We start from the raw sequence: 20,596 nt of genomic DNA on the forward strand, positions 1-20,596 counted from the left end.
AAAGTGCTGAATTGTTTCCAAAGACAGAGATAGTCCCCAAAGCATCTTGCTTCCAGCTCTTTGGGAAGCTAAGAAACAACTCGTTCTGCATTGGGCTCTTACAGCCTACCGGGAACATCCCTTACAAAGGGCTGTGAAACGCAGTTTCTTTGCAGGCCTGATCTGGCTGAAGTAGAACTTCTGCTCTGGGTGTGCTACATTGCTCTAGAGCTTCAAGGCACAAACTGCTGAATTGTTTCCAAAGACAGAGATAGTCCCCAAAGCATCTTGCTTCCAGCTCTTTGGGAAGCTAAGAAACAACTCGTTCTGCATTGGGCTCTTACAGCCTACCGGGAACATCCCTTACAAAGGGCTGTGAAACGCAGTTTCTTGGCAGGCCTGATCTGGCTGAAGTAGAACTTCTGCTGTGGGTGTGCTACATTGCCCTAGAGCTTCAAGGCACAAAGTGCTGAATTGTTTCCAAAGACAGAGATAGTCCCCAAAGCATCTTGCTTCCAGCTCTTTGGGAAGCTAAGAAACAACTCGTTCTGCATTGGGCTCTTACAGCCTACCGGGAACATCCCTTACAAAGGGCTGTGAAACGCAGTTTCTTGGCAGGCCTGATCTGGCTGAAGTAGAACTTCTGCTGTGGGTGTGCTACATTGCCCTAGAGCTTCAAGGCACAAACTGCTGAATTGTTTCCAAAGACAGAGATAGTCCCCAAAGCATCTTGCTTCCAGCTCTTTGGGAAGCTAAGAAACAACTCGTTCTGCATTGGGCTCTTACAGCCTACCGGGAACATCCCTTACAAAGGGCTGTGAAACGCAGTTTCTTGGCAGGCCTGATCTGGCTGAAGTAGAACTTCTGCTGTGGGTGTGCTACATTGCCCTAGAGCTTCAAGGCACAAAGTGCTGAATTGTTTCCAAAGACAGAGATAGTCCCCAAAGCATCTTGCTTCCAGCTCTTTGGGAAGCTAAGAAACAACTCGTTCTGCATTGGGCTCTTACAGCCTACCGGGAACATCCCTTACAAAGGGCTGTGAAACGCAGTTTCTTGGCAGGCCTGATGTGGCTGAAGTAGAACTTCTGCTGTGGGTGTGCTACATTGCCCTAGAGCTTCAAGGCACAAAGTGCTGAATTGTTTCCAAAGACAGAGATAGTCCCCAAAGCATCTTGCTTCCAGCTCTTTGGGAAGCTAAGAAACAACTCGTTCTGCATTGGGCTCTTACAGCCTACCGGGAACATCCCTTACAAAGGGCTGTGAAACGCAGTTTCTTTGCAGGCCTGATCTGGCTGAAGTAGAACTTCTGCTCTGGGTGTGCTACATTGCCCTAGAGCTTCAAGGCACAAACTGCTGAATTGTTTCCAAAGACAGAGATAGTCCCCAAAGCATCTTGCTTCCAGCTCTTTGGGAAGCTAAGAAACAACTCGTTCTGCATTGGGCTCTTACAGCCTACCGGGAACATCCCTTACAAAGGGCTGTGAAACGCAGTTTCTTGGCAGGCCTGATCTGGCTGAAGTAGAACTTCTGCTGTGGGTGTGCTACATTGCCCTAGAGCTTCAAGGCACAAACTGCTGAATTGTTTCCAAAGACAGAGATAGTCCCCAAAGCATCTTGCTTCCAGCTCTTTGGGAAGCTAAGAAACAACTCGTTCTGCATTGGGCTCTTACAGCCTACCGGGAACATCCCTTACAAAGGGCTGTGAAACGCAGTTTTTTGGCAGGCCTGATCTGGCTGAAGTAGAACTTCTGCTGTGGGTGTGCTACATTGCCCTAGAGCTTCAAGGCACAAAGTGCTGAATTGTTTCCAAAGACAGAGATAGTCCCCAAAGCATCTTGCTTCCAGCTCTTTGGGAAGCTAAGAAACAACTCGTTCTGCATTGGGCTCTTACAGCCTACCGGGAACATCCCTTACAAAGGGCTGTGAAACGCAGTTTCTTGGCAGGCCTGATCTGGCTGAAGTAGAACTTCTGCTGTGGGTGTGCTACATTGCCCTAGAGCTTCAAGGCACAAAGTGCTGAATTGTTTCCAAAGACAGAGATAGTCCCCAAAGCATCTTGCTTCCAGCTCTTTGGGAAGCTAAGAAACAACTCGTTCTGCATTGGGCTCTTACAGCCTACCGGGAACATCCCTTACAAAGGGCTGTGAAACGCAGTTTCTTGGCAGGCCTGATCTGGCTGAAGTAGAACTTCTGCTGTGGGTGTGCTACATTGCCCTAGAGCTTCAAGGCACAAACTGCTGAATTGTTTCCAAAGACAGAGATAGTCCCCAAAGCATCTTGCTTCCAGCTCTTTGGGAAGCTAAGAAACAACTCGTTCTGCATTGGGCTCTTACAGCCTACCGGGAACATCCCTTACAAAGGGCTGTGAAACGCAGTTTTTTGGCAGGCCTGATCTGGCTGAAGTAGAACTTCTGCTGTGGGTGTGCTACATTGCCCTAGAGCTTCAAGGCACAAAGTGCTGAATTGTTTCCAAAGACAGAGATAGTCCCCAAAGCATCTTGCTTCCAGCTCTTTGGGAAGCTAAGAAACAACTCGTTCTGCATTGGGCTCTTACAGCCTACCGGGAACATCCCTTACAAAGGGCTGTGAAACGCAGTTTCTTGGCAGGCCTGATCTGGCTGAAGTAGAACTTCTGCTGTGGGTGTGCTACATTGCCCTAGAGCTTCAAGGCACAAACTGCTGAATTGTTTCCAAAGACAGAGATAGTCCCCAAAGCATCTTGCTTCCAGCTCTTTGGGAAGCTAAGAAACAACTCGTTCTGCATTGGGCTCTTACAGCCTACCGGGAACATCCCTTACAAAGGGCTGTGAAACGCAGTTTCTTGGCAGGCCTGATCTGGCTGAAGTAGAACTTCTGCTGTGGGTGTGCTACATTGCCCTAGAGCTTCAAGGCACAAAGTGCTGAATTGTTTCCAAAGACAGAGATAGTCCCCAAAGCATCTTGCTTCCAGCTCTTTGGGAAGCTAAGAAACAACTCGTTCTGCATTGGGCTCTTACAGCCTACCGGGAACATCCCTTACAAAGGGCTGTGAAACGCAGTTTCTTTGCAGGCCTGATCTGGCTGAAGTAGAACTTCTGCTCTGGGTGTGCTACATTGCTCTAGAGCTTCAAGGCACAAACTGCTGAATTGTTTCCAAAGACAGAGATAGTCCCCAAAGCATCTTGCTTCCAGCTCTTTGGGAAGCTAAGAAACAACTCGTTCTGCATTGGGCTCTTACAGCCTACCGGGAACATCCCTTACAAAGGGCTGTGAAACGCAGTTTCTTTGCAGGCCTGATCTGGCTGAAGTAGAACTTCTGCTCTGGGTGTGCTACATTGCTCTAGAGCTTCAAGGCACAAACTGCTGAATTGTTTCCAAAGACAGAGATAGTCCCCAAAGCATCTTGCTTCCAGCTCTTTGGGAAGCTAAGAAACAACTCGTTCTGCATTGGGCTCTTACAGCCTACCGGGAACATCCCTTACAAAGGGCTGTGAAACGCAGTTTCTTTGCAGGCCTGATCTGGCTGAAGTAGAACTTCTGCTCTGGGTGTGCTACATTGCCCTAGAGCTTCAAGGCACAAACTGCTGAATTGTTTCCAAAGACAGAGATAGGCCCCAAAGCATCTTGCTTCCAGCTCTATGGGAAGCTAAGAAACAACTCGTTCTGCATTGGGCTCTTACAGCCTATGGGGAACATCTCTTACAAAGTCCTGTTGAACGCAGTTTCTTGGCAGGCCTGATCTGGCTGAAGTAGAACTTCTGCTGTGGGTGTGCTACATTGCCCTAGAGCTTCAAGGCACAAAGTGCTGAATTGTTTCCAAAGACAGAGATAGTCCCCAAAGCATCTTGCTTCCAGCTCTTTGGGAAGCTAAGAAACAACTCGTTCTGCATTGGGCTCTTACAGCCTACCGGGAACATCCCTTACAAAGGGCTGTGAAACGCAGTTTCTTGGCAGGCCTGATCTGGCTGAAGTAGAACTTCTGCTGTGGGTGTGCTACATTGCCCTAGAGCTTCAAGGCACAAAGTGCTGAATTGTTTCCAAAGACACAGATAGTCCCCAAAGCATCTTGCTTCCAGCTCTTTGGGAAGCTAAGAAACAACTCGTTCTGCATTGGGCTCTTACAGCCTACCGGGAACATCCCTTACAAAGGGCTGTGAAACGCAGTTTCTTTGCAGGCCTGATCTGGCTGAAGTAGAACTTCTGCTCTGGGTGTGCTACATTGCTCTAGAGCTTCAAGGCACAAACTGCTGAATTGTTTCCAAAGACAGAGATAGTCCCCAAAGCATCTTGCTTCCAGCTCTATGGGAAGCTATGAAACAACTCGCTCTGCACAGTGTTCTTACAGCCTATGGGGAACATCTATTACAAAGTCCTGTTGAACGCAGTGTCTTGGCAGGCCTGATCTGGCTGAAGTAGAACTTCTGCTGTGGGTGTGCTACATTGCCCTAGAGCTTCAAGGCACAAAGTGCTGAATTGTTTCCAAAGACAGAGATAGTCCCCAAAGCATCTTGCTTCCAGCTCTTTGGGAAGCTAAGAAACAACTCGTTCTGCATTGGGCTCTTACAGCCTACCGGGAACATCCCTTACAAAGGGCTGTGAAACGCAGTTTCTTGGCAGGCCTGATCTGGCTGAAGTAGAACTTCTGCTGTGGGTGTGCTACATTGCCCTAGAGCTTCAAGGCACAAAGTGCTGAATTGTTTCCAAAGACAGAGATAGTCCCCAAAGCATCTTGCTTCCAGCTCTTTGGGAAGCTAAGAAACAACTCGTTCTGCATTGGGCTCTTACAGCCTACCGGGAACATCCCTTACAAAGGGCTGTGAAACGCAGTTTCTTGGCAGGCCTGATCTGGCTGAAGTAGAACTTCTGCTGTGGGTGTGCTACATTGCCCTAGAGCTTCAAGGCACAAAGTGCTGAATTGTTTCCAAAGACAGAGATAGTCCCCAAAGCATCTTGCTTCCAGCTCTTTGGGAAGCTAAGAAACAACTCGTTCTGCATTGGGCTCTTACAGCCTACCGGGAACATCCCTTACAAAGGGCTGTGAAACGCAGTTTCTTGGCAGGCCTGATCTGGCTGAAGTAGAACTTCTGCTGTGGGTGTGCTACATTGCCCTAGAGCTTCAAGGCACAAACTGCTGAATTGTTTCCAAAGACAGAGATAGTCCCCAAAGCATCTTGCTTCCAGCTCTTTGGGAAGCTAAGAAACAACTCGTTCTGCATTGGGCTCTTACAGCCTACCGGGAACATCCCTTACAAAGGGCTGTGAAACGCAGTTTCTTGGCAGGCCTGATCTGGCTGAAGTAGAACTTCTGCTGTGGGTGTGCTACATTGCCCTAGAGCTTCAAGGCACAAAGTGCTGAATTGTTTCCAAAGACAGAGATAGTCCCCAAAGCATCTTGCTTCCAGCTCTTTGGGAAGCTAAGAAACAACTCGTTCTGCATTGGGCTCTTACAGCCTACCGGGAACATCCCTTACAAAGGGCTGTGAAACGCAGTTTCTTGGCAGGCCTGATCTGGCTGAAGTAGAACTTCTGCTGTGGGTGTGCTACATTGCCCTAGAGCTTCAAGGCACAAAGTGCTGAATTGTTTCCAAAGACAGAGATAGTCCCCAAAGCATCTTGCTTCCAGCTCTTTGGGAAGCTAAGAAACAACTCGTTCTGCATTGGGCTCTTACAGCCTACCGGGAACATCCCTTACAAAGGGCTGTGAAACGCAGTTTCTTTGCAGGCCTGATCTGGCTGAAGTAGAACTTCTGCTCTGGGTGTGCTACATTGCCCTAGAGCTTCAAGGCACAAACTGCTGAATTGTTTCCAAAGACAGAGATAGTCCCCAAAGCATCTTGCTTCCAGCTCTTTGGGAAGCTAAGAAACAACTCGTTCTGCATTGGGCTCTTACAGCCTATGGGGAACATCTATTACAAAGTCCTGTTGAACGCAGTTTCTTTGCAGGCCTGATCTGGCTGAAGTAGAACTTCTGCTGTGGGTGTGCTACATTGCTCTAGAGCTTCAAGGCACAAACTGCTGAATTGTTTCCAAAGACAGAGATAGTCCCCAAAGCATCTTGCTTCCAGCTCTTTGGGAAGCTAAGAAACAACTCGTTCTGCATTGGGCTCTTACAGCCTACCGGGAACATCCCTTACAAAGGGCTGTGAAACGCAGTTTCTGGGCAGGCCTGATCTGGCTGAAGTAGAACTTCTGCTGTGGGTGTGCTACATTGCCCTAGAGCTTCAAGGCACAAAGTGCTGAATTGTTTCCAAAGACAGAGATAGTCCCCAAAGCATCTTGCTTCCAGCTCTTTGGGAAGCTAAGAAACAACTCGTTCTGCATTGGGCTCTTACAGCCTACCGGGAACATCCCTTACAAAGGGCTGTGAAACGCAGTTTCTTGGCAGGCCTGATCTGGCTGAAGTAGAACTTCTGCTGTGGGTGTGCTACATTGCCCTAGAGCTTCAAGGCACAAAGTGCTGAATTGTTTCCAAAGACACAGATAGTCCCCAAAGCATCTTGCTTCCAGCTCTTTGGGAAGCTAAGAAACAACTCGTTCTGCATTGGGCTCTTACAGCCTACCGGGAACATCCCTTACAAAGGGCTGTGAAACGCAGTTTCTTTGCAGGCCTGATCTGGCTGAAGTAGAACTTCTGCTCTGGGTGTGCTACATTGCTCTAGAGCTTCAAGGCACAAACTGCTGAATTGTTTCCAAAGACAGAGATAGTCCCCAAAGCATCTTGCTTCCAGCTCTATGGGAAGCTATGAAACAACTCGCTCTGCACAGTGTTCTTACAGCCTATGGGGAACATCTATTACAAAGTCCTGTTGAACGCAGTGTCTTGGCAGGCCTGATCTGGCTGAAGTAGAACTTCTGCTGTGGGTGTGCTACATTGCCCTAGAGCTTCAAGGCACAAAGTGCTGAATTGTTTCCAAAGACAGAGATAGTCCCCAAAGCATCTTGCTTCCAGCTCTTTGGGAAGCTAAGAAACAACTCGTTCTGCATTGGGCTCTTACAGCCTACCGGGAACATCCCTTACAAAGGGCTGTGAAACGCAGTTTCTTGGCAGGCCTGATCTGGCTGAAGTAGAACTTCTGCTGTGGGTGTGCTACATTGCCCTAGAGCTTCAAGGCACAAAGTGCTGAATTGTTTCCAAAGACAGAGATAGTCCCCAAAGCATCTTGCTTCCAGCTCTTTGGGAAGCTAAGAAACAACTCGTTCTGCATTGGGCTCTTACAGCCTACCGGGAACATCCCTTACAAAGGGCTGTGAAACGCAGTTTCTTGGCAGGCCTGATCTGGCTGAAGTAGAACTTCTGCTGTGGGTGTGCTACATTGCCCTAGAGCTTCAAGGCACAAACTGCTGAATTGTTTCCAAAGACAGAGATAGTCCCCAAAGCATCTTGCTTCCAGCTCTTTGGGAAGCTAAGAAACAACTCGTTCTGCATTGGGCTCTTACAGCCTACCGGGAACATCCCTTACAAAGGGCTGTGAAACGCAGTTTCTTGGCAGGCCTGATCTGGCTGAAGTAGAACTTCTGCTGTGGGTGTGCTACATTGCCCTAGAGCTTCAAGGCACAAAGTGCTGAATTGTTTCCAAAGACAGAGATAGTCCCCAAAGCATCTTGCTTCCAGCTCTTTGGGAAGCTAAGAAACAACTCGTTCTGCATTGGGCTCTTACAGCCTACCGGGAACATCCCTTACAAAGGGCTGTGAAACGCAGTTTCTTGGCAGGCCTGATCTGGCTGAAGTAGAACTTCTGCTGTGGGTGTGCTACATTGCCCTAGAGCTTCAAGGCACAAAGTGCTGAATTGTTTCCAAAGACAGAGATAGTCCCCAAAGCATCTTGCTTCCAGCTCTTTGGGAAGCTAAGAAACAACTCGTTCTGCATTGGGCTCTTACAGCCTACCGGGAACATCCCTTACAAAGGGCTGTGAAACGCAGTTTCTTGGCAGGCCTGATCTGGCTGAAGTAGAACTTCTGCTGTGGGTGTGCTACATTGCCCTAGAGCTTCAAGGCACAAAGTGCTGAATTGTTTCCAAAGACAGAGATAGTCCCCAAAGCATCTTGCTTCCAGCTCTTTGGGAAGCTAAGAAACAACTCGTTCTGCATTGGGCTCTTACAGCCTACCGGGAACATCCCTTACAAAGGGCTGTGAAACGCAGTTTCTTGGCAGGCCTGATGTGGCTGAAGTAGAACTTCTGCTGTGGGTGTGCTACATTGCCCTAGAGCTTCAAGGCACAAAGTGCTGAATTGTTTCCAAAGACAGAGATAGTCCCCAAAGCATCTTGCTTCCAGCTCTTTGGGAAGCTAAGAAACAACTCGTTCTGCATTGGGCTCTTACAGCCTACCGGGAACATCCCTTACAAAGGGCTGTGAAACGCAGTTTCTTTGCAGGCCTGATCTGGCTGAAGTAGAACTTCTGCTCTGGGTGTGCTACATTGCCCTAGAGCTTCAAGGCACAAAGTGCTGAATTGTTTCCAAAGACAGAGATAGTCCCCAAAGCATCTTGCTTCCAGCTCTTTGGGAAGCTAAGAAACAACTCGTTCTGCATTGGGCTCTTACAGCCTACCGGGAACATCCCTTACAAAGGGCTGTGAAACGCAGTTTCTTGGCAGGCCTGATCTGGCTGAAGTAGAACTTCTGCTGTGGGTGTGCTACATTGCCCTAGAGCTTCAAGGCACAAACTGCTGAATTGTTTCCAAAGACAGAGATAGTCCCCAAAGCATCTTGCTTCCAGCTCTTTGGGAAGCTAAGAAACAACTCGTTCTGCATTGGGCTCTTACAGCCTACCGGGAACATCCCTTACAAAGGGCTGTGAAACGCAGTTTCTTGGCAGGCCTGATCTGGCTGAAGTAGAACTTCTGCTGTGGGTGTGCTACATTGCCCTAGAGCTTCAAGGCACAAACTGCTGAATTGTTTCCAAAGACAGAGATAGTCCCCAAAGCATCTTGCTTCCAGCTCTTTGGGAAGCTAAGAAACAACTCGTTCTGCATTGGGCTCTTACAGCCTACCGGGAACATCCCTTACAAAGGGCTGTGAAACGCAGTTTCTTGGCAGGCCTGATCTGGCTGAAGTAGAACTTCTGCTGTGGGTGTGCTACATTGCCCTAGAGCTTCAAGGCACAAAGTGCTGAATTGTTTCCAAAGACAGAGATAGTCCCCAAAGCATCTTGCTTCCAGCTCTTTGGGAAGCTAAGAAACAACTCGTTCTGCATTGGGCTCTTACAGCCTACCGGGAACATCCCTTACAAAGGGCTGTGAAACGCAGTTTCTTGGCAGGCCTGATCTGGCTGAAGTAGAACTTCTGCTGTGGGTGTGCTACATTGCCCTAGAGCTTGAAGGCACAAACTGCTGAATTGTTTCCAAAGACAGAGATAGTCCCCAAAGCATCTTGCTTCCAGCTCTTTGGGAAGCTAAGAAACAACTCGTTCTGCATTGGGCTCTTACAGCCTACCGGGAACATCCCTTACAAAGGGCTGTGAAACGCAGTTTCTTGGCAGGCCTGATCTGGCTGAAGTAGAACTTCTGCTGTGGGTGTGCTACATTGCCCTAGAGCTTCAAGGCACAAACTGCTGAATTGTTTCCAAAGACAGAGATAGTCCCCAAAGCATCTTGCTTCCAGCTCTTTGGGAAGCTAAGAAACAACTCGTTCTGCATTGGGCTCTTACAGCCTACCGGGAACATCCCTTACAAAGGGCTGTGAAACGCAGTTTTTTGGCAGGCCTGATCTGGCTGAAGTAGAACTTCTGCTGTGGGTGTGCTACATTGCCCTAGAGCTTCAAGGCACAAAGTGCTGAATTGTTTCCAAAGACAGAGATAGTCCCCAAAGCATCTTGCTTCCAGCTCTTTGGGAAGCTAAGAAACAACTCGTTCTGCATTGGGCTCTTACAGCCTACCGGGAACATCCCTTACAAAGGGCTGTGAAACGCAGTTTCTTGGCAGGCCTGATCTGGCTGAAGTAGAACTTCTGCTGTGGGTGTGCTACATTGCCCTAGAGCTTCAAGGCACAAACTGCTGAATTGTTTCCAAAGACAGAGATAGTCCCCAAAGCATCTTGCTTCCAGCTCTTTGGGAAGCTAAGAAACAACTCGTTCTGCATTGGGCTCTTACAGCCTACCGGGAACATCCCTTACAAAGGGCTGTGAAACGCAGTTTCTTGGCAGGCCTGATCTGGCTGAAGTAGAACTTCTGCTGTGGGTGTGCTACATTGCCCTAGAGCTTCAAGGCACAAAGTGCTGAATTGTTTCCAAAGACAGAGATAGTCCCCAAAGCATCTTGCTTCCAGCTCTTTGGGAAGCTAAGAAACAACTCGTTCTGCATTGGGCTCTTACAGCCTACCGGGAACATCCCTTACAAAGGGCTGTGAAACGCAGTTTCTTTGCAGGCCTGATCTGGCTGAAGTAGAACTTCTGCTCTGGGTGTGCTACATTGCTCTAGAGCTTCAAGGCACAAACTGCTGAATTGTTTCCAAAGACAGAGATAGTCCCCAAAGCATCTTGCTTCCAGCTCTTTGGGAAGCTAAGAAACAACTCGTTCTGCATTGGGCTCTTACAGCCTACCGGGAACATCCCTTACAAAGGGCTGTGAAACGCAGTTTCTTTGCAGGCCTGATCTGGCTGAAGTAGAACTTCTGCTCTGGGTGTGCTACATTGCTCTAGAGCTTCAAGGCACAAACTGCTGAATTGTTTCCAAAGACAGAGATAGTCCCCAAAGCATCTTGCTTCCAGCTCTTTGGGAAGCTAAGAAACAACTCGTTCTGCATTGGGCTCTTACAGCCTACCGGGAACATCCCTTACAAAGGGCTGTGAAACGCAGTTTCTTTGCAGGCCTGATCTGGCTGAAGTAGAACTTCTGCTCTGGGTGTGCTACATTGCCCTAGAGCTTCAAGGCACAAACTGCTGAATTGTTTCCAAAGACAGAGATAGGCCCCAAAGCATCTTGCTTCCAGCTCTATGGGAAGCTAAGAAACAACTCGTTCTGCATTGGGCTCTTACAGCCTATGGGGAACATCTCTTACAAAGTCCTGTTGAACGCAGTTTCTTGGCAGGCCTGATCTGGCTGAAGTAGAACTTCTGCTGTGGGTGTGCTACATTGCCCTAGAGCTTCAAGGCACAAAGTGCTGAATTGTTTCCAAAGACAGAGATAGTCCCCAAAGCATCTTGCTTCCAGCTCTTTGGGAAGCTAAGAAACAACTCGTTCTGCATTGGGCTCTTACAGCCTACCGGGAACATCCCTTACAAAGGGCTGTGAAACGCAGTTTCTTGGCAGGCCTGATCTGGCTGAAGTAGAACTTCTGCTGTGGGTGTGCTACATTGCCCTAGAGCTTCAAGGCACAAACTGCTGAATTGTTTCCAAAGACAGAGATAGTCCCCAAAGCATCTTGCTTCCAGCTCTTTGGGAAGCTAAGAAACAACTCGTTCTGCATTGGGCTCTTACAGCCTACCGGGAACATCCCTTACAAAGGGCTGTGAAACGCAGTTTCTTGGCAGGCCTGATCTGGCTGAAGTAGAACTTCTGCTGTGGGTGTGCTACATTGCCCTAGAGCTTCAAGGCACAAAGTGCTGAATTGTTTCCAAAGACAGAGATAGTCCCCAAAGCATCTTGCTTCCAGCTCTTTGGGAAGCTAAGAAACAACTCGTTCTGCATTGGGCTCTTACAGCCTACCGGGAACATCCCTTACAAAGGGCTGTGAAACGCAGTTTCTTGGCAGGCCTGATGTGGCTGAAGTAGAACTTCTGCTGTGGGTGTGCTACATTGCCCTAGAGCTTCAAGGCACAAAGTGCTGAATTGTTTCCAAAGACAGAGATAGTCCCCAAAGCATCTTGCTTCCAGCTCTTTGGGAAGCTAAGAAACAACTCGTTCTGCATTGGGCTCTTACAGCCTACCGGGAACATCCCTTACAAAGGGCTGTGAAACGCAGTTTCTTTGCAGGCCTGATCTGGCTGAAGTAGAACTTCTGCTCTGGGTGTGCTACATTGCCCTAGAGCTTCAAGGCACAAAGTGCTGAATTGTTTCCAAAGACAGAGATAGTCCCCAAAGCATCTTGCTTCCAGCTCTTTGGGAAGCTAAGAAACAACTCGTTCTGCATTGGGCTCTTACAGCCTACCGGGAACATCCCTTACAAAGGGCTGTGAAACGCAGTTTCTTGGCAGGCCTGATCTGGCTGAAGTAGAACTTCTGCTGTGGGTGTGCTACATTGCCCTAGAGCTTCAAGGCACAAAGTGCTGAATTGTTTCCAAAGACAGAGATAGTCCCCAAAGCATCTTGCTTCCAGCTCTTTGGGAAGCTAAGAAACAACTCGTTCTGCATTGGGCTCTTACAGCCTACCGGGAACATCCCTTACAAAGGGCTGTGAAACGCAGTTTCTTGGCAGGCCTGATCTGGCTGAAGTAGAACTTCTGCTGTGGGTGTGCTACATTGCCCTAGAGCTTCAAGGCACAAAGTGCTGAATTGTTTCCAAAGACAGAGATAGTCCCCAAAGCATCTTGCTTCCAGCTCTTTGGGAAGCCAGGAAACAACTCGTTCTGCATTGGGCTCTTACAGCCTACCGGGAACATCCCTTACAAAGGGCTGTGAAATGCAGTTTCTTGGCAGGCCTGATCTGGCTGAAGTAGAACTTCTGCTGTGGGTGTGCTACATTGCCCTAGAGCTTCAAGGCACAAACTGCTGAATTGTTTCCAAAGACAGAGATAGTCCCCAAAGCATCTTGCTTCCAGCTCTTTGGGAAGCTAAGAAACAACTCGTTCTGCATTGGGCTCTTACAGCCTACCGGGAACATCCCTTACAAAGGGCTGTGAAACGCAGTTTCTTGGCAGGCCTGATCTGGCTGAAGTAGAACTTCTGCTGTGGGTGTGCTACATTGCCCTAGAGCTTCAAGGCACAAAGTGCTGAATTGTTTCCAAAGACAGAGATAGTCCCCAAAGCATCTTGCTTCCAGCTCTTTGGGAAGCTAAGAAACAACTCGTTCTGCATTGGGCTCTTACAGCCTACCGGGAACATCCCTTACAAAGGGCTGTGAAACGCAGTTTCTTGGCAGGCCTGATCTGGCTGAAGTAGAACTTCTGCTGTGGGTGTGCTACATTGCCCTAGAGCTTCAAGGCACAAAGTGCTGAATTGTTTCCAAAGACAGAGATAGTCCCCAAAGCATCTTGCTTCCAGCTCTTTGGGAAGCTAAGAAACAACTCGTTCTGCATTGGGCTCTTACAGCCTACCGGGAACATCCCTTACAAAGGGCTGTGAAACGCAGTTTCTTGGCAGGCCTGATCTGGCTGAAGTAGAACTTCTGCTCTGGGTGTGCTACATTGCTCTAGAGCTTCAAGGCACAAACTGCTGAATTGTTTCCAAAGACAGAGATAGGCCCCAAAGCATCTTGCTTCCAGCTCTATGGGAAGCTAAGAAACAACTCGTTCTGCATTGGGCTCTTACAGCCTATGGGGAACATCTCTTACAAAGTCCTGTTGAACGCAGTTTCTTGGCAGGCCTGATCTGGCTGAAGTAGAACTTCTGCTGTGGGTGTGCTACATTGCCCTAGAGCTTCAAGGCACAAAGTGCTGAATTGTTTCCAAAGACAGAGATAGTCCCCAAAGCATCTTGCTTCCAGCTCTTTGGGAAGCTAAGAAACAACTCGTTCTGCATTGGGCTCTTACAGCCTACCGGGAACATCCCTTACAAAGGGCTGTGAAACGCAGTTTCTTGGCAGGCCTGATCTGGCTGAAGTAGAACTTCTGCTGTGGGTGTGCTACATTGCCCTAGAGCTTCAAGGCACAAACTGCTGAATTGTTTCCAAAGACAGAGATAGTCCCCAAAGCATCTTGCTTCCAGCTCTTTGGGAAGCTAAGAAACAACTCGTTCTGCATTGGGCTCTTACAGCCTACCGGGAACATCCCTTACAAAGGGCTGTGAAACGCAGTTTCTTGGCAGGCCTGATCTGGCTGAAGTAGAACTTCTGCTGTGGGTGTGCTACATTGCCCTAGAGCTTCAAGGCACAAACTGCTGAATTGTTTCCAAAGACAGAGATAGTCCCCAAAGCATCTTGCTTCCAGCTCTTTGGGAAGCTAAGAAACAACTCGTTCTGCATTGGGCTCTTACAGCCTACCGGGAACATCCCTTACAAAGGGCTGTGAAACGCAGTTTCTTGGCAGGCCTGATGTGGCTGAAGTAGAACTTCTGCTGTGGGTGTGCTACATTGCCCTAGAGCTTCAAGGCACAAAGTGCTGAATTGTTTCCAAAGACAGAGATAGTCCCCAAAGCATCTTGCTTCCAGCTCTTTGGGAAGCTAAGAAACAACTCGTTCTGCATTGGGCTCTTACAGCCTACCGGGAACATCCCTTACAAAGGGCTGTGAAACGCAGTTTCTTTGCAGGCCTGATCTGGCTGAAGTAGAACTTCTGCTCTGGGTGTGCTACATTGCTCTAGAGCTTCAAGGCACAAACTGCTGAATTGTTTCCAAAGACAGAGATAGTCCCCAAAGCATCTTGCTTCCAGCTCTTTGGGAAGCTAAGAAACAACTCGTTCTGCATTGGGCTCTTACAGCCTACCGGGAACATCCCTTACAAAGGGCTGTGAAACGCAGTTTCTTGGCAGGCCTGATCTGGCTGAAGTAGAACTTCTGCTGTGGGTGTGCTACATTGCCCTAGAGCTTCAAGGCACAAACTGCTGAATTGTTTCCAAAGACAGAGATAGTCCCCAAAGCATCTTGCTTCCAGCTCTTTGGGAAGCTAAGAAACAACTCGTTCTGCATTGGGCTCTTACAGCCTACCGGGAACATCCCTTACAAAGGGCTGTGAAACGCAGTTTCTTGGCAGGCCTGATCTGGCTGAAGTAGAACTTCTGCTGTGGGTGTGCTACATTGCCCTAGAGCTTCAAGGCACAAAGTGCTGAATTGTTTCCAAAGACAGAGATAGTCCCCAAAGCATCTTGCTTCCAGCTCTTTGGGAAGCTAAGAAACAACTCGTTCTGCATTGGGCTCTTACAGCCTACCGGGAACATCCCTTACAAAGGGCTGTGAAACGCAGTTTCTTTGCAGGCCTGATCTGGCTGAAGTAGAACTTCTGCTCTGGGTGTGCTACATTGCTCTAGAGCTTCAAGGCACAAACTGCTGAATTGTTTCCAAAGACAGAGATAGTCCCCAAAGCATCTTGCTTCCAGCTCTTTGGGAAGCTAAGAAACAACTCGTTCTGCATTGGGCTCTTACAGCCTACCGGGAACATCCCTTACAAAGGGCTGTGAAACGCAGTTTCTTTGCAGGCCTGATCTGGCTGAAGTAGAACTTCTGCTCTGGGTGTGCTACATTGCTCTAGAGCTTCAAGGCACAAACTGCTGAATTGTTTCCAAAGACAGAGATAGTCCCCAAAGCATCTTGCTTCCAGCTCTTTGGGAAGCTAAGAAACAACTCGTTCTGCATTGGGCTCTTACAGCCTACCGGGAACATCCCTTACAAAGGGCTGTGAAACGCAGTTTCTTGGCAGGCCTGATCTGGCTGAAGTAGAACTTCTGCTGTGGGTGTGCTACATTGCCCTAGAGCTTCAAGGCACAAAGTGCTGAATTGTTTCCAAAGACAGAGATAGTCCCCAAAGCATCTTGCTTCCAGCTCTTTGGGAAGCTAAGAAACAACTCGTTCTGCATTGGGCTCTTACAGCCTACCGGGAACATCCCTTACAAAGGGCTGTGAAACGCAGTTTCTTGGCAGGCCTGATCTGGCTGAAGTAGAACTTCTGCTGTGGGTGTGCTACATTGCCCTAGAGCTTCAAGGCACAAACTGCTGAATTGTTTCCAAAGACAGAGATAGTCCCCAAAGCATCTTGCTTCCAGCTCTTTGGGAAGCTAAGAAACAACTCGTTCTGCATTGGGCTCTTACAGCCTACCGGGAACATCCCTTACAAAGGGCTGTGAAACGCAGTTTCTTGGCAGGCCTGATCTGGCTGAAGTAGAACTTCTGCTGTGGGTGTGCTACATTGCCCTAGAGCTTCAAGGCACAAACTGCTGAATTGTTTCCAAAGACAGAGATAGTCCCCAAAGCATCTTGCTTCCAGCTCTTTGGGAAGCTAAGAAACAACTCGTTCTGCATTGGGCTCTTACAGCCTACCGGGAACATCCCTTACAAAGGGCTGTGAAACGCAGTTTCTTGGCAGGCCTGATGTGGCTGAAGTAGAACTTCTGCTGTGGGTGTGCTACATTGCCCTAGAGCTTCAAGGCACAAAGTGCTGAATTGTTTCCAAAGACAGAGATAGTCCCCAAAGCATCTTGCTTCCAGCTCTTTGGGAAGCTAAGAAACAACTCGTTCTGCATTGGGCTCTTACAGCCTACCGGGAACATCCCTTACAAAGGGCTGTGAAACGCAGTTTCTTTGCAGGCCTGATCTGGCTGAAGTAGAACTTCTGCTCTGGGTGTGCTACATTGCTCTAGAGCTTCAAGGCACAAACTGCTGAATTGTTTCCAAAGACAGAGATAGTCCCCAAAGCATCTTGCTTCCAGCTCTTTGGGAAGCTAAGAAACAACTCGTTCTGCATTGGGCTCTTACAGCCTACCGGGAACATCCCTTACAAAGGGCTGTGAAACGCAGTTTCTTGGCAGGCCTGATCTGGCTGAAGTAGAACTTCTGCTGTGGGTGTGCTACATTGCCCTAGAGCTTCAAGGCACAAACTGCTGAATTGTTTCCAAAGACAGAGATAGTCCCCAAAGCATCTTGCTTCCAGCTCTTTGGGAAGCTAAGAAACAACTCGTTCTGCATTGGGCTCTTACAGCCTACCGGGAACATCCCTTACAAAGGGCTGTGAAACGCAGTTTCTTGGCAGGCCTGATCTGGCTGAAGTAGAACTTCTGCTGTGGGTGTGCTACATTGCCCTAGAGCTTCAAGGCACAAAGTGCTGAATTGTTTCCAAAGACAGAGATAGTCCCCAAAGCATCTTGCTTCCAGCTCTTTGGGAAGCTAAGAAACAACTCGTTCTGCATTGGGCTCTTACAGCCTACCGGGAACATCCCTTACAAAGGGCTGTGAAACGCAGTTTCTTTGCAGGCCTGATCTGGCTGAAGTAGAACTTCTGCTCTGGGTGTGCTACATTGCTCTAGAGCTTCAAGGCACAAACTGCTGAATTGTTTCCAAAGACAGAGATAGTCCCCAAAGCATCTTGCTTCCAGCTCTTTGGGAAGCTAAGAAACAACTCGTTCTGCATTGGGCTCTTACAGCCTACCGGGAACATCCCTTACAAAGGGCTGTGAAACGCAGTTTCTTTGCAGGCCTGATCTGGCTGAAGTAGAACTTCTGCTCTGGGTGTGCTACATTGCTCTAGAGCTTCAAGGCACAAACTGCTGAATTGTTTCCAAAGACAGAGATAGTCCCCAAAGCATCTTGCTTCCAGCTCTTTGGGAAGCTAAGAAACAACTCGTTCTGCATTGGGCTCTTACAGCCTACCGGGAACATCCCTTACAAAGGGCTGTGAAACGCAGTTTCTTGGCAGGCCTGATCTGGCTGAAGTAGAACTTCTGCTGTGGGTGTGCTACATTGCCCTAGAGCTTCAAGGCACAAAGTGCTGAATTGTTTCCAAAGACAGAGATAGTCCCCAAAGCATCTTGCTTCCAGCTCTTTGGGAAGCTAAGAAACAACTCGTTCTGCATTGGGCTCTTACAGCCTACCGGGAACATCCCTTACAAAGGGCTGTGAAACGCAGTTTCTTGGCAGGCCTGATCTGGCTGAAGTAGAACTTCTGCTGTGGGTGTGCTACATTGCCCTAGAGCTTCAAGGCACAAAGTGCTGAATTGTTTCCAAAGACAGAGATAGTCCCCAAAGCATCTTGCTTCCAGCTCTTTGGGAAGCTAAGAAACAACTCGTTCTGCATTGGGCTCTTACAGCCTACCGGGAACATCCCTTACAAAGGGCTGTGAAACGCAGTTTCTTGGCAGGCCTGATCTGGCTGAAGTAGAACTTCTGCTGTGGGTGTGCTACATTGCCCTAGAGCTTCAAGGCACAAAGTGCTGAATTGTTTCCAAAGACAGAGATAGTCCCCAAAGCATCTTGCTTCCAGCTCTTTGGGAAGCTAAGAAACAACTCGTTCTGCATTGGGCTCTTACAGCCTACCGGGAACATCCCTTACAAAGGGCTGTGAAACGCAGTTTCTTGGCAGGCCTGATCTGGCTGAAGTAGAACTTCTGCTGTGGGTGTGCTACATTGCCCTAGAGCTTCAAGGCACAAAGTGCTGAATTGTTTCCAAAGACAGAGATAGTCCCCAAAGCATCTTGCTTCCAGCTCTTTGGGAAGCTAAGAAACAACTCGTTCTGCATTGGGCTCTTACAGCCTACCGGGAACATCCCTTACAAAGGGCTGTGAAACGCAGTTTCTTGGCAGGCCTGATCTGGCTGAAGTAGAACTTCTGCTGTGGGTGTGCTACATTGCCCTAGAGCTTCAAGGCACAAAGTGCTGAATTGTTTCCAAAGACAGAGATAGTCCCCAAAGCATCTTGCTTCCAGCTCTTTGGGAAGCTAAGAAACAACTCGTTCTGCATTGGGCTCTTACAGCCTACCGGGAACATCCCTTACAAAGGGCTGTGAAACGCAGTTTCTTTGCAGGCCTGATCTGGCTGAAGTAGAACTTCTGCTCTGGGTGTGCTACATTGCTCTAGAGCTTCAAGGCACAAACTGCTGAATTGTTTCCAAAGACAGAGATAGTCCCCAAAGCATCTTGCTTCCAGCTCTATGGGAAGCTATCAAACAACTCGCTCTGCACAGTGTTCTTACAGCCTATGGGGAACATCTCTTACAAAGTCCTGTTGAACGCAGTGTCTTGGCAGGCCTGATCTGGCTGAAGTAGAACTTCTGCTGTGGGTGTGCTACATTGCCCTAGAGCTTCAAGGCACAAAGTGCTGAATTGTTTCCAAAGACAGAGATAGTCCCCAAAGCATCTTGCTTTCAGCTCTTTGGGAAGCTAAGAAACAACTCGTTCTGCATTGGGCTCTTACAGCCTACCGGGAACATCCCTTACAAAGGGCTGTGAAATGCAGTTTCTTGGCAGGCCTGATCTGGCTGAAGTAGAACTTCTGCTGTGGGTGTGCTACATTGCCCTAGAGCTTCAAGGCACAAAGTGCTGAATTGTTTCCAAAGACAGAGATAGTCCCCAAAGCATCTTGCTTCCAGCTCTTTGGGAAGCTAAGAAACAACTCGTTCTGCATTGGGCTCTTACAGCCTACCGGGAACATCCCTTACAAAGGGCTGTGAAACGCAGTTTCTTGGCAGGCCTGATCTGGCTGAAGTAGAACTTCTGCTGTGGGTGTGCTACATTGCCCTAGAGCTTCAAGGCACAAAGTGCTGAATTGTTTCCAAAGACAGAGATAGTCCCCAAAGCATCTTGCTTCCAGCTCTTTGGGAAGCTAAGAAACAACTCGTTCTGCATTGGGCTCTTACAGCCTACCGGGAACATCCCTTACAAAGGGCTGTGAAACGCAGTTTCTTGGCAGGCCTGATCTGGCTGAAGTAGAACTTCTGCTGTGGGTGTGCTACATTGCCCTAGAGCTTCAAGGCACAAACTGCTGAATTGTTTCCAAAGACAGAGATAGTCCCCAAAGCATCTTGCTTCCAGCTCTTTGGGAAGCTAAGAAACAACTCGTTCTGCATTGGGCTCTTACAGCCTACCGGGAACATCCCTTACAAAGGGCTGTGAAACGCAGTTTCTTGGCAGGCCTGATCTGGCTGAAGTAGAACTTCTGCTCTGGGTGTGCTACATTGCTCTAGAGCTTCAAGGCACAAACTGCTGAATTGTTTCCAAAGACAGAGATAGTCCCCAAAGCATCTTGCTTCCAGCTCTTTGGGAAGCTAAGAAACAACTCGTTCTGCATTGGGCTCTTACAGCCTACCGGGAACATCCCTTACAAAGGGCTGTGAAACGCAGTTTCTTGGCAGGCCTGATCTGGCTGAAGTAGAACTTCTGCTGTGGGTGTGCTACATTGCCCTAGAGCTTCAAGGCACAAAGTGCTGAATTGTTTCCAAAGACAGAGATAGTCCCCAAAGCATCTTGCTTCCAGCTCTTTGGGAAGCTAAGAAACAACTCGTTCTGCATTGGGCTCTTACAGCCTACCGGGAACATCCCTTACAAAGGGCTGTGAAACGCAGTTTCTTGGCAGGCCTGATCTGGCTGAAGTAGAACTTCTGCTCTGGGTGTGCTACATTGCCCTAGAGCTTCAAGGCACAAAGTGCTGAATTGTTTCCAAAGACAGAGATAGTCCCCAAAGCATCTTGCTTCCAGCTCTTTGGGAAGCTAAGAAACAACTCGTTCTGCATTGGGCTCTTACAGCCTACCGGGAACATCCCTTACAAAGGGCTGTGAAACGCAGTTTCTTGGCAGGCCTGATCTGGCTGAAGTAGAACTTCTGCTGTGGGTGTGCTACATTGCCCTAGAGCTTCAAGGCACAAAGTGCTGAATTGTTTCCAAAGACAGAGATAGTCCCCAAAGCATCTTGCTTCCAGCTCTTTGGGAAGCTAAGAAACAACTCGTTCTGCATTGGGCTCTTACAGCCTACCGGGAACATCCCTTACAAAGGGCTGTGAAACGCAGTTTCTTGGCAGGCCTGATCTGGCTGAAGTAGAACTTCTGCTGTGGGTGTGCTACATTGGCCTAGAGCTTCAAGGCACAAAGTGCTGAATTGTTTCCAAAGACAGAGATAGTCCCCAAAGC

The sequence above is a fragment of the Equus asinus genome, chromosome 17 (genome assembly GCF_041296235.1).
Source record: "Equus asinus isolate D_3611 breed Donkey chromosome 17, EquAss-T2T_v2, whole genome shotgun sequence".
NCBI lineage: Eukaryota > Metazoa > Chordata > Mammalia > Perissodactyla > Equidae > Equus > Equus asinus.